The sequence below is a fragment of the Microplitis demolitor genome, chromosome 5 (genome assembly GCF_026212275.2).
Source record: "Microplitis demolitor isolate Queensland-Clemson2020A chromosome 5, iyMicDemo2.1a, whole genome shotgun sequence".
Taxonomy (NCBI): Eukaryota; Metazoa; Arthropoda; class Insecta; order Hymenoptera; family Braconidae; genus Microplitis; species Microplitis demolitor.
Genome location: NC_068549.1, coordinates 9287206 through 9300488, shown reverse-complemented (window position 1 = coordinate 9300488; position 13283 = coordinate 9287206). Strand labels below are relative to the sequence as shown.

General features: G+C 35.2%; 1 long non-coding RNA gene across 5 annotated transcripts in view; it reads right to left on the bottom strand.

Moving 5' to 3' along the window:
• LOC103571361 (potassium voltage-gated channel protein Shaker) overlaps window positions 1–13283 on the bottom strand; it is a 162443-nt gene that overhangs the window by 47608 nt on the left and 101552 nt on the right. For all 5 annotated transcript variants that reach the window (XR_008403671.1, XR_001345349.2, XR_008403670.1 and 2 more), the window contains 2 exons: window positions 4266–4531; window positions 1909–2552 (listed from right to left, as the gene is read on the bottom strand). This is a non-coding gene — a long non-coding RNA (potassium voltage-gated channel protein Shaker). The remainder of the gene's footprint in view (window positions 1–1908; window positions 2553–4265; window positions 4532–13283) is intronic.

The following is a 13283-nucleotide window of genomic DNA, read 5'->3' as shown; positions in this document are numbered from 1 at the left end:
ACAAAATTTACCTATGTGTAAACTACTAAGATGTAAAAAATTTTTTACTTTTTTTTTTTGACAATTTAGAGCGGAAATTTTCATCGAAAACGAAAAATTTTTTTCAAATTGCCGCCATTTTGTCAAAAATAAAAATTTTGTTTATTCCTTCGTTCAATACCTGCATTTATCTATCCTTTAAAAGAATTCACCTTTTTTTTTATTTCAGATAATCCAAACCGACGAAATCGTGCTCACCGCCGAGCGCCTTTTTTTGGAGGTCGTTCGGGACATCATCTGCAGAAGCGGTGCACATCAATATTTTGACACGAGTAATACACAATTATATTCTTCAAAGTGTGCTCTGTCAGAATTACTATCACTTGTACTTAATAAATAAAAGCTGTGTCCATAAAAAAATCGTAAAAAACGGTATTTTTGAGCCTCGCAACTGCGTATAACCCCTTAAATAAATTACACCGACCCTGACGATTTAAGATCCGGTTCTGGGAGGCCGTTATCACTTCCAGTGGCGCCCTTAAGAAGGTAAATTAAGGACGACCAGAGTAACAGCATAGCCCTGTTATCTATCCAAGGTTCGGGTGAACCGGTAGCGAGTATTGACAGTAGCGAGCAGGCGTTAGCAGGTATGAACGTTGATGACAGTCTTCAGGATCGTGCGGAAATTACACGTAACCGTGCTACGCAACCGAGCGTATCGGTGAGACGTTCACAACGCGTTCGGAAACCTGTTGAAAGATTAAATTTGTAAGGACTAGGCTAACAAGGGAGGAGTGTGGTATCATTAGATGGCGCTATTGAAAATTACGTGTGCTCCGGGTGCCACGGATCACTGTAAGGACACTCACTCTCTCATCCTGAACCTCTAAGCTAACACGTGTATCAGTACTGTTTGTTAAATAAATATACATAGTTATATATGTATTCATGGTCTTAAATATTATTTGATAGTTTACCCAAAATACACTAAACTTATGAAGAGTATCAAATTACCGTGAACGGTGACCCGATAACTTGAAATGTGGCTGAATTATAGAGAGTTGAAAAAAAAATGTTAACTTTCATTTAACTTAACTAACGCAAAAAATTGAAGGAACAAAAAATTTAGAAATTTTTTAGTGATTTTTGGAAGGCTGTAACTTTGTCAAAAATAATCGTATTGACATTTGAAAAAATAGCGTTTTATAGCTTGAACACTAGTTTTGGTGTATTTTTATCAAAATTTTTTGAGAGCTCCGGTTATTACGCAAACATGAAAAAAAATTTTGATGAAAATGCACCGAAACTAGAAATTTCAAGCTATAAAATGTCTTTTTTTTAATCTCGATATGATTATTTTTCAGAAAGTTATATCCTTCCAAAAATCACAAAAAATTTTATAAAATCTTTCTGCTCCTTTAATTTTTTGCGTTAGTGTATTTTCAAGTGTGAGTGAAGAAAAGAAAAAATAGTCGTTCCAAACGAATCACCCTAATAATAATATTTGTGAATTACGAATTCGCTAGCAGTTGTTTACAGCATCGGCTTGAAATTAGCTCGTTTCGACTGGTTGTAGTGACACTGAAACTTTAAGTTTCGATGCTGGTATCATGAAAAATACTTTTTTATCAATATACATTCAGAAAATATGTTTCAATTCGAGAAATTTGTATCGTATTGGCTTAACAAAGAAAAACCTCAAGTCGAGACGACTCAATTATTGAAAATTTCGTTCTTAAAGTAAAAAAATTTTTATTTTCATTTCAAATTGTCAAAAATATTTTTGCAGCAGAAAAAACTTTTTTGCACCAAAACATCCTTTTTTTCTGTGTACTTGTTGATTGAATGCTTTAAAATATTTCTTATAAATTGATTATAGATGTTTTCAAAATAAAACTATTTGCTTCCGAATTTTTGCTTTAAACTTACCAATAAAGAGGAAAAATATGAGCAGACCAAGTTCTCGCATTGAAGCTTTTAAAGTTCTTCCAAGTATTTGAAGGCCCTTGCTATGTCTAGATAGCTTAAAAATTCGAAACACTCTAACAAGTCTAATCACCCTTAAAATTGCTAGTGACATAGCTTGATTAGTACTTTTGTCTTGTGGACTCACTGGTGCTTTTGGTAAATCGAATTCATGCTCTTTTCCAGCAATTACGGTCCCTAAGGTAATAAAGTATGGAATAATGGCGATTATATCAATGAAATTCATAAGATCACGGAAAAAATTGAGTTTATTCGGACAAGCAAGGAAGCGCACTGATAATTCAAATGTGAACCATATAATACAAATAGTTTCTATCAGGAAGAACGGATCTGTAATATCTGGCACTTCATCTTCTTCGATTTTGGTGCCATTTGTTGTCGTATTGAACACTTTGTAATGTTTAAACTCAGGAAGAGTTTCCAAACAAAAAATAACGATTGACAAAAGTATCACAAATACCGAGATAATAGCGACTACTCGGGCGCCTTGTGAGCTTTCAGGATATTCAAACAGAAGCCAAACTTTCCTTTGTAATTCATGTGAAGGTAGTGGCTTCTCTTCTTCCTTGATAAATCCTTCGTCCTCTCTGTTTAACAAAAATAAAACAAATTAAATAAATAAACGGACATTCCACGCCGAACTACCGAGATCATGGATCTGATCGTTATCTATTTAGTCAATTTTTTTTACATATTGTAGTCCTTATTAACAAAACATATCCATGATTTTTTCAAATTTTTATATCGCTTTTTTAAAAAGAAATGAATTTTTGAAAATTTTGAACTAGAAATATTTGAATGCCCATAATTTTATGAAAAAATATTGATAATTATATAAAGTTGTACATAATTTTTTTCATCCTTGAATAAACTTTCAACAAAAAATATTAAAAATTTGATTGTTCTTTATTTCCATTTTTTTTTTATTATTCCTCAAGATAAAAGTGCAATTTTCAAAAAGTATGACAAATTTTTTTTCCTTAAAAAAAATCTCAAAAGTAGTGTATATTATATAGAAAGACTTGAGCCTGACCCGATCATGTTATTCCAATCTGTTGTGAGAAAATTGTTATAACATAATAGAGAGTAATGGGATTTTTTCAATTAAATTAAACTTATCCTACTGAATAAATTAGATGTGGTCATAGGATCTAAAGCACTACAATAATTAAAATATCTGACTTCAATTAATTTGTTATAAGCAGAACAATCAACAGAGAGATTTATTTGGACGTTGTACCTCTCTACTGTCAGTGTAAAAGTGTCGCTTGCTTGATGATAACTTAAAAAATTTTTTTACTTTGGTTACTTAAAAGCAATCAATCATAAAAATATTTGAACTCAAGATCTGAAAACTAGATACTTTGAGTTTCAATTTGCTTTTGCATTTCTTTGCTGTATGACCGTTTTTTGCTAAGTTACTGCATTTGGAAAATTATCCAAAAATTTAGGGTTTTTCAAATTCCTTCAATTTTCGTAACAGTGTATTTTATTAGATTTATGAACAGTCCCGATCATGGAGGTGACGTAGTTGAAACTGAATTATTTTTGGTTCTCGAAAGTCTTTATTCAATTCATGAAAATTACCATCAAGAAAAAATGTTCGTTGGAATTCATAATTTTTTTTTTTTTACAATGTGTAAACTCGATAACAACAAAAAATACAGGAGCCGGTTCTATTCTTTCAAACAAATATTTTTTAAAATAATCAATTGGCATGACTCGCACTTATAACCATGCTCTTTAAATCTGAAAGAGTATAAATCACTAAAAAATAGTATATTAATTATTTCAGAGTTATAAGTGTACCACTTGGTATACATAGAGCTGTGAAACAGTGAATAGTCACTGTTTTAGATTTAGAGAGCACAGTAAAAAGGAGGAATCAGGTATAGTTTTACTTCGATATGGAATACGTTATTTGTGTTTTTGAGGATCGTGCAGTTTTCAAGCAAAAGTAATAATGTAATAGTCCAATTCCTTCATTGATAATAATTTTAATCTGCCGAAGCTACGAAATATTTAAAAGCTCTCCACGGTGTTTAGGAATAGCGAAAAATTATCAGGCAAACTTGCAAATAATTCTGTTTTATATAATTTTTATTAGTATTTTACACACTACGGAGGAAGGTAGAACGTCCCAATCAACATGTTTGCCACCCTTGTATTCTGCTCGAGTAGGCAACTATATACGTGGGCTGAAATGTCTTACTTTTTTCCCTTGATGTGCAACATACTATTTTTTCTACGATATCACTATCTATAATTTTCAAATGACAATAGCACTTTTTCAACTTTACCTGAATTTGTTAGTGGCCAATTCTCCCAATTCATAAAATTTAATTTCTTCTGAGAAGACATCAAGTGGCACATTAACTGGCCGACGAAGTCGTCCTCCACTTTGATAGTAATAAAGTATCGCATCAAAAGAGGGACGATTTCGATCGAAAAAGTATTCGTTGCGCAATGGATCAAAATATCGAAGACGTCTCGAAGGATCTCCGAGTAACGTATCTGGAAACTGGTTAAGCGTACGCAGTTGAGTCTCGAACCGCAATCCACTTACCTAGGAAAATAATGTAAAATTTGCAAATTTATATTGACTCTTTCGTGAACGCAAGTATTTCTGATATTCTAATTGTAAACAGTATGTTACGATTTTATTTTGGAGCAAGAAAACAGGTTGGATAATTCGTAGTAATAATAATGTCTTGGTTTAAATATGAATAGTAGAACTTCATTGAGATACAACTAAATCAGTCACTACGCCAGATACATTACTTTATTAATTCATACTCTTTTGTGTGAAGAAATAAACATTAAACTTACAAAATCTGAGCAACTTCTAATTTAAAACTAAAAAAAAAACAAGAATAATAAGCAACAAAAAAATGATCGCCACAACAGTGTTCAGAATCAGTACTTTATCAAGAAAATCACTGTCGATGATACTCGATCGAAAACAAGAAAATGATAAACTCAACACAGTACCCTGATAGCCAATTTGGCAAAAAAATGGCGTCAAACTTACAGCCGCAACTAGATGCCAAGTTGGCCGCAAAAGTTGGTACTTCCAAAGTTGATAGACACTTTCTGAGAAAGTTGGTGGCAAAAGTTGGAAATCCACCAAGTTGCCTTCAATTTTCTCAGAAACCTATTTTCGAATTGTGGCTCTTCTCTGGCGTCAACTTTCTTAAAAAGTTGGCGGTAACCTGTAGCCAAAAGTTACAAAAGCTAAAGTTGTCGACAACTTGTTCGTCAAGTTGGTCGCAAACTAATGAATGCCAACTTTTGGATGAGCAACTAGTGCTATCAGGGTAATGGATTGATTTATTGCTTTTGTAACTGCAATCATAAAATTGAAAAACTTTTCTCAAATTCTGTGTAATTTAAAATAATCTGTATTTTAATAGAAAACGAAAAAACCGTTCATAAAGCACCCTCAGCGCTCTCGCGCTTGAGGTGTGCAAAAATCGAACATAAAAAGTCCTTTGGACTTTTTGATTTCCAGTTGATCAATCTTGCATGGAAAGAAATGTATTGTGCTTATCACCATACTTATATACACTATTGCATTGAGTACTATAAGTATGGCGTATAGCACCATACTTGTGGTGTTTTCTACCGAACTGTATGGTACATAACACCATAAGTATGGTGCTACACGCCATGCTTATGGTACTTAATGCAATATTATATGTATGAGTATGGTGATAAGTGCTGTACATTTCTTTCTGTGTGGGTTGATTTACTAAGATATAACATTTAGGTAAGAGGGTCATATTCCATGTAGACCAACAGGGAAATTTGAATTATCGAATGCACACATAGCTTCGAAGACGCTATTTTTGGGTTACTATATATTTAACTGTGCTAAAGATGCCGTCATCCGCAGGAGTCAAAACCCTGAGGTAGGTTAAAACGGAGCAGACACTAATTATGAAGGGCGCTTCACGAAGTTATAAAAAGTGAGAACACGAGGTTTCGTTCTTTTGTTGCTCATACGCTGGTCCTATAAATCTCCAGCATCGGCCCTGGTGGGTCTCTACTCCAGTCCGGGGGAACCTGTTGACTTCAGTTATGTCATTAAGGACATCTTTGGATGTTATTCAGTTTTGCTCAAATCACTAAAATATCGGCCGTATCATTAATATTTTTGATACGCGAGCTGGATTAATATTGATTGGCGGGAAAATAATTATTTACCTAATCAATGGTAAGAATTTTGTCAATTAATTAGACCAGTTATAATTTTGGACGTTATTAATATGGAGCAGAAAGGAAGGATGCTTGGACACCTTGCCTGGATTTGGATCGTACCAACTTGAAGTATGCAGGTCTCACAATTGTGTTGTACGCGAGGCAAAGTATTTTATTGGTGTTATTTTGACGTAGCTTGTAGAGTCAGTTTGTATTGTATTGATAATTTGAATACTCAAATTGTTTTGTGTGGAAGTATAAAAATTTAAATTTTGAAAAAAAAAAATCAGTCTATCGGTTGACCCTGCGGGCCAGCCCCAAAACTTCCCGCTGTTTTCGAGCTCCTTGAAAAAATTTTTTTATAATTATATTGAGAATTGTAAATAATGATTAAAAAACAAATGATTTCTTAATAAATCATTTGAATGCTGGATAAAAACCATTATAAACAATTGAAAAATTTTTTTAAGAAGAATTTTTTTTTTAACAATCATTATTTTACTAGTACAGCAGAATGACGAAAAAAAATTTTTCAAAAATATTGAATTTGTCTATTTGTTTATAAAAAATTTGTAAACAATTAATGTTAAAAATTTTTTAGCCAAGCTACTAAACACAATATATGAATACAAGAACAACCAAAATTAAAGATTTAGGAAAAACAATTTTTTTTTATAACATTAGCCGGATATTTCAATTTTTAATAACTTTGAAAAATCATTATAAACAAAAGAAAAAACTTATATCAACTATTACAACGGAATCTTGTTCATTATTTATATAACAAGAGCTCCCAAAAGAAAAAAAATTTATAGACACATTTTTTAAACATTTTTAAGAGATTTTATGAAAACTCAAATCTCAGAAAAATTTGTTAATTAACAATTCAATAACTTAAACAAAAATCATGCTAAAAATTTTTTATGCGGGGCTATATTCCTTCAAGTGTCTAGATGACACTATAATTTATTCAGATTTTTAAATTAATATTTTATGTTATAAAAAAATTATTTTATGTTGCATACTTTGCTTGGCGACGACGCGCAGGCACCGAAACGGCCGCGCGGAGCCCAACTTTCAACGTTAAATTAAAATTATAAATAATGGAGCTACAACTGGAGGAGTTAAGACATTTTACTAGAATTTTCTTCTCTTTTAGGATCTTTTTTCAAATTTCAGATATCTTTAATATTTTTGAAGTTATAGCTAAAAAATGGAGACTCTTTTTGTCTCTTCATCTCTTGTTTATAACAAATGGAATTTTTAATAGCGGATAAAAAAAAAATACCCAATTTCTTAGAATAAAATTCTGAATCCAATGCACCAATCGGCATATTTTTAAGAGAATATCAACGATTTTTCGGAGAAAACTTACTTCTCAACTAGACTAATGTTCGAGTTACTGCTGTTTAATGTGCACGGCGGTAAAATTAAATCGAAAACGAATACACGATCGGTAGGATAGCAATATTGTCTGTTCCTTTGCTCACTTAGAACTAATTTTCCGTACTCGATATTCTTGAGTCCTCAAGTCCCAAAAACTATCTTTCAGGTAATTTTTACAAACACGTACCAACTACGTCCTTATGTTCTAAAACTCATTATGCCCAAAATATTGCTATTCCTCGATCGTGGCTACGTTGGCTGCCCGGATGTGCATTCACCTAAGTTTACCATCATAAACGTAAATATAAAAACTAACAAAAATCTTAAGCGGATTAAGTTGTAAAATATTTTTACCAAAATTTATTGTCTAAAAAACAAACTCAATATAATTGGGACTTTCTCAAGTCTCAGGAAAAAACCCAAGTATTATTTTATCTCCGACATATATATATGGGCAACTCAAACAAAGAACATAGGATATATATTTAGCGGTTAAGGGTAAAATTTAAATATAATAAATAAATTATTTGAACCAACTAATAATGATAAATAAAGTTTTTATTTATCCAACGTAATTAACACAGTAAAAGAAAAGTGTGCAAAATGAAAATGGTTAAATACGTGTTCGCAGCTCAGCGGTGTATCTTGTAATATGTAATGTCTCTACGAATGAGGTAGAGATGGAATATGGAAAAATCGATCTTCGGCGTAGATTGCCGAAATTGATCGATCGTAATTATTGTAGCAACGCTACAGAACTCCCTTTGTTTTTTTTTTTTTTTAATTTAATGCATGATAATTAAAGTAATGGAATATTTACAAATGGTGTGAATAAACAAATAAGTAAATGAATGAGTATAATACAGTGGTGAATTCTTACTTTGTAAAAAAAAACTTTTAAGTAAAAAAAATTAAATCGTGTAAATTTTTAAATATTAAACCGGACTCGGCGTTTTTGGGTCTCGGTTGCTGTGTTATCTGGCAGAGAGTTTGCTATCATCGTCGCCGTGTCGATTGGATTCGCCATGTAAACCGGCTTCAATCTGTCCACTGAAATAGCGATTTGTCGTTCATGAAAATCGACGATGAAGTATTTACCGTGTCGAGTTATTACACGATATGGACCTTCGTATGGCGCTGTGAAAGATGGTCCAACCCGGTCATTCCGTACCAGTACATGACTGCGAAAACTAAGGTTCCTGAAACAGAAAACAGAATGCTTGTCATGACGTGACATTTCGGCCGGTGCCAAAGAGTTGAAATGACGTTTTAGAGTATTGACGATGTTATGAGGCGTAGTTTTATTAGTAGGAGATAGTAACTCACCGGGTAATCGTATAGGCTCACCGTATACTAATTCAGCCGGGGTCGTCTGAATGTCGTCTTTCCAAGCAGCGCGTAAGCCGAGCAAAACGGCTGGTAATGCGTCATATCATGACTCTTTATGACACAAAAGCGCTGATTTAAGCTGACGATGTAGACGTTCGACGAGATCATTGGCTTGCGGATGATACGGCGTGGTATGCAGGTATTTTATTCCATACATTTTCAATAACGACTGGAATAACGACGATTCGAAATGCGGACCTTGGTCCGAAGTTATATGTTTCGGTACTCCGTGGCGTGAAATCCAATGCAGCGATAGTGCATGTGCTACCGTCTCTGCAGTTCCATTAGTGACGCGACCGATGATCTGACGACAAATGATCCGCGACAATACATCCACGACATTTGATCCATGCGACATTTGATCCGGCGATAATTGATCTGCCGACAATTTATCCTTACGATAATTGATCCAAGTCACAATTATGGTGTGTAAGATTACCATTAACTCTTTTAAATATTTTAATTCCGAAAATTTTCTAACAAGTAATAGTCTGATTTGGTTCCGTATCACCGTCTGATTTTCTTTGAAATGGTACAGTATTATTGCAAGTGCATGGGTTTATATATTTTATACGTCCATGCACACCAATCCTTTGAAAAAAAGACATCCTATTTCAAGTGTATAGGTTTATATATTTAAGGAATTTTGCCGATTGTTGATTTACATGTATGAGGTATCTTTTGATGAATTGTCTTAAGGATTAGTTGTCCGTAGATATAATGTCGTGTGGACCAAATGTCGTGCGGATCCAATGTCATCGGATCAAATTTCGCGGATCGATTGTCGCGGATCATATGTCTTTGGATCAATTGTTACGTAACCGTTCCATTGGATAACGGGACAGCCTCAGGAAACCTCGTTAATCGGACAATGATCGTTAGGCATTGATTAAAGCCTCTTGACGATTTTAAAGATTCTAGGTCGATGTGAATATGCTTGAATCGCTCAGTTGGAGGTTCAAAACTGGCGATCGGCGATGACACGTGTCTCTGGATTTTATTTTTCTGGCAATCAATGCAAGATTTTGTCCATTCTCGGCAATCTTTCTTAATCGACGACCAGACGTATCGTTTAGAGATCATTTTTAATGACCCTTTGTTTCCATGATGAGCTAGCGAGTGCAGTGAATTAAACACCTTCTTTCTTAGCGGCTCTGGAACGGTTGCACCGTACCTGACGCAATGTCACAGTACAATGCTAAACCGTTGTCGAAATTGATTCGTCGAAGCTGCAACGCGTTTGTCTGTCACAGCAGTTGTTGAAGCTCGAGGTCTTGTTTCTGTGCATCGGCAAGTTCTTCAGATGTAATAACAGTAGACATTGCTTCGATTCGTGACAATGTGTCAGCGATACTATTGTCGTTACCCGACACATGTCGAATATCGGTGGTGAATTGACCGATGAAATCGAGTCGACGAAATTGCCAAGGCGATACTCTTTCGGTACGCTGTTTGTAAGCATGCTGAAACGGCTTGTTATCAGTGTAGTATAACATGTGGTGTACCAATAAAGTAGCATCCGCGAGAGCTCGTTAGGCTGACTTGAAAGACTCGTGAAGTTCAGATGTCCAGTTAACTGGATGATAGCCTGTGACATTTGGTCCTTCCAGGATTTTGTTAAGTGGTGCTAGAATTTCTGCAGCGTTCTTAATGAACTTTCTGTAGAAATTCACAGTGCCGAGGAATCGACGAAGAGCTTTTACGGTGGTAGGAGGCTCAAATTGACAATAGCCTCGAATCTTTCCGGTAACGGCTTAATTCCATCTTTGGTGATGACATGGCCGAGAAATTTTACTTCCGGTTGACCAAACTAGCATTTTGGTACGTTAATTACTAGTCCGTATTCACGGAGACGCTCGAATAAAATTTTCAGATGCTCCGTGTTGCTTCTCGTCGTTAGATGCGATTAAAATATCGTCAACATATGGAAAGACGAAATCAAGGTCACGAGTAACCTCGTCGATGAATCTTTGAAATGTTTGAGCCGCGTTTTTAAGCTCAACGTCATAAATCGGAACTCAAACAGTCTGAACAGTGTAATGATCGCCGTTTTCGGCATGTCTTCCGGTGAAACAGGTATATGCAAAAAGGCTTTTGCAAAGTCGACGACAGAAAATATATTGTTATCGTGTAAAAATGCGGCAAAGTCGTCAAGATAATGCAATGAATATTTGTCAATCAGTGTTCGATCGTTAAGCGGGCGGCAATCACCGCATGGCTTTCATTCTCCAGACTTCTTCTGTGCTAGATGAAGTGGTGAAGCCCAGGCGCTGTTGGATGGTCTGCAAATACCTTCTTCGATCATCTTACGGAATTCTGCTTGTGCGATTTTAAGCTTTTCTGGAGCCAGGCGTCTTGCTTTGCACGAAACTGGCGGTCCAGGTGACGTTCGAATGTGATGCTCTGTTGAATATTTTTTCGTTCAACGCTGAGTAGCGTCAGGTCGTGTCATATCGGTAAATTCTCTCAATAGTTCCATATACGCAGAATTACCATCGACTGCTTTGATATTTGTTTCTGCCGATGTCGTGTGAGAATTTCTGGGTCTCAATAAACCAGTGATGCCATCACGAAGGCATTTTCGATTTAAGTCGACTAATAAGCCATAATGACTTAAGAAGTCTGCACCTATATTTGGTTTAGTGACGTTAGCAATGATGAAATTCCATGAGAAATCATGGCGAAGTCCAAGGTTCAATGTAATCAATTTTAAACCGTAGGTTTGAATTATCGAGCCGTTTGCGGCATACAATTCGTAACCTATCGGTGTACTGATTGATTTCAGCCAGCCACGTGGAAAGACGAACAAATCGGAGCCGGAATCGACAAGATATTCCGTTCCTGTAGTTCGGTCTCGGCTAAACAGGCAGCGAGAAATCGATGGAGAATCATTAGTCGCTTTTATTGATTCTCGTTTGCGTTTCCCTGCCATTTGCAGCCAGGAGCGCACGATTGGGCATTTTTAGCGTGCTTATAATGGTACCAGCAGAAGTTAACTTCTTCGGTACACGTGACCGTGATCTACTTTTTGATCCGCCACGTTTAACTTTCAAGTTTTTGACTTGATTCGTGAGCTGCGCAATTTCTCTGCGCAGAGCAGCAATCTCGCCGTGCTCGGCGGTTGATGATGATGATGATTTTGCAGTGGCGGCGGTAACTTGAGGTTTGAGCGATATAAGCTCAACCATACGATCAGCGGACTTGGCGAGTTTATCGAGCGTTGAATTGCTGATAGCTTCAAGACTTACTTGTATCTCATTTGGCATATGGAAAACCAACATGCTTTAATTATAGCGTCATCAATGCCGGGAACTAGCGTACGCAGAAGACGTAAATGTTGCGATGGTGTCCGATCGCTAAGTCTCTCTATGTCGAGGAGCTGAGTGATCCGTGTTTCTCCGGACCTCGTGAAGCATTTTATTGAAGCGGCTTTTAAATCGCTGTACGGAGTTGTCACAGGAGGCTGAAGGATTAACTGCTTGACTTCCGCGGCGACGCGAGTGTCAAGCAATGCAATCATCAGGTCAAATTTGGCATGCTCCGTTGCCACTTGATGTGTTGAAAACTGCGCATCAACTGGCGCAAACCACAGTTTTGGATTCTCCGTGCTGAACTAGGATGCTTTGATGTTCACGGCCATATTTAATTTAACTGACGTAAACGACGACGATCCCGATAAATTAGATTTGAATGTATCTTCGTCAGATGACTCGGATTTTATTGTCTTGTCGCTTTCGGTTTCAGAGCCTGACATCACCAAAGAAAAATGTCTGTAATTCGTTAGAGTGCTACCGAAAGATTATCGATGACGTACGGCTCAGGAATGTGCAGCCGGTGTATCGGCTTAATCCTCTATGCTATTTCCAGTAATGGAAAGAAACAAAAACACTTGAAAAATAATGGACAAAAAAATATTTAGATATTTAAAAATATTGAAACAGGATTTATATACAACAATAATCACTTCTAAATTAAAACTTTATGTAAATAAAACACATAACCTACAAATTATATTATTGTAAATACAAACTAAATTATTATTAATATTGACATCAACAAAATATTGTAAGTTGATCTAGATCATAATCATTTTTACTTAAATTATACGACTAAATACTAATAATTGTTAAACCTAATTAATATATTTTTGTACAATGCTTATATTATAATTAAACAAAATTTTAATGTAACTTTTTTATATAGATATGGGTCTGATGATGTTAATTACCATTAACGAAACGTTACCCGCTAAATAAATTAATTGATGTCAATTCAGAAGATCAGTAAAGCCGTTGTTCCTTCATTTAAACAATGGAAAGAAAATTATACGCGACACTACATGA